Raw genomic sequence first — 1347 nt, 5'->3', positions numbered from 1 at the left:
AAAAATAAAATTAAGAGATAAGAAAGAAGAATGCACTGGGAGGAGGTGAGAAGGAGAGTAGAATGGGATAAATTATCTGGCATAAAAGGGACCTGAAAGAAATTTTACAGTAGAGGGGAAATGGAGAAATCAGGGAGGGGAACATATGAACCTTATTCTTATCAGAATTGACTCAAAGAGAGAATAAAATACACATTCAGTTGGGTGTAGAAATCTAATTTACCCTCTTTTTCCGGCCAGAATCATGGCGGGCATAGAAGAAAAGAAGAAGCTACCATCTGTTCCAGAATCCCTTCTGAAAAAAAGAAAGGCTTTTGCAATACTGAAGGCCAAACGTTTGAAGAAGAAGATGGCTATAAAAAAGCTCCGTAAAATACGGAGAAAAGTTATCTATGAAAAAGCTAAAGCTTACCATAAGGAGTACAGACAGATGTACAGAAGTGAAATCCGGCTGGCTAGAATGGCACGCAAAGCTGGCAACTACTACGTACCTGCTGAACCCAAGTTAGCTTTTGTGATCAGAATCAGGGGTATCAATGGTGTTAGCCCAAAGGTCTGAAAAGTATTGCAGCTTCTTCGCCTTCGCCAAATCTTCAATGGCACTTTTGTTAAGCTTAACAAGGCCTCGATTAACATGCTGAGGATTGTGGAACCATACATTGCATGGGGTTATCCAAACCTGAAGTCTGTGAATGACTTGATTTACAAACGTGGTTATGGCAAGATCAAGAAACAGAGAATTGCCCTAACAGATAATGCCCTTATTGCAAAATCTCTAGGTAAATATGGAATTATCTGCATGGAGGACTTGATCCATGAGATCTACACTGTTGGCAAGCACTTCAAAGCTGCCAACAACTTCCTGTGGCCCTTCAAATTATCTTCTCCACGAGGCAGAATGAAGAAAAAGACTACACATTTTGTGGAAGGTGGAGATGCTGGTAACAGGGAAGACCAGATCAACAGGCTTATTAGAAGAATGAACTAAAGGTCTCTACACCATGATTATTTTTCTAATGGTCTGTTAATAAAAATGCCTGTGACAGAAAAAAAAAAAGAAATCTATTTTACCATACAGAAAAGTAGGAAGGGAAAGGGATAAGAGAGGGGTGGGAACTGATAGAAGGGAGGGAAGTTTGGGGAAGTAAAAGTCAGAAGCAAAACACTTGATAATGGAGAGGTTAAAAGGAGAGAGTGAGTAGGATAAATGGGGAACACAGGATGTAGGGAAATACATAGTTGGTAATCATTACTATGAAAAAAATTATACTTTCTCTGATAAAGACCTAATTTCTCAAACATATAGATAACTGAATCAAATTTATAGAAATAAGAGCCATTCCTTGA

At 38.6% G+C, this 1347-nt stretch overlaps 1 pseudogene; it reads left to right on the top strand.

The window, feature by feature from the left end:
• Positions 1 to 221: 221 nt before the first annotated feature.
• On the top strand, positions 222 to 1061 carry LOC138151941 (large ribosomal subunit protein uL30-like; annotated as a pseudogene).
• The last annotated feature ends 286 nt before the right edge of the window (positions 1062 to 1347 follow it).

Source organism: Petaurus breviceps, unplaced genomic scaffold (genome assembly GCF_028583685.1).
Source record: "Petaurus breviceps papuanus isolate PSGF00001 unplaced genomic scaffold, PetGlider_PUasm1.0 90919, whole genome shotgun sequence".
Lineage (NCBI taxonomy): Eukaryota > Metazoa > Chordata > Mammalia > Diprotodontia > Petauridae > Petaurus > Petaurus breviceps.
Note: the sequence above shows the minus strand (reverse complement) of the source record. Positions and strands in the feature narration are given on the sequence as shown.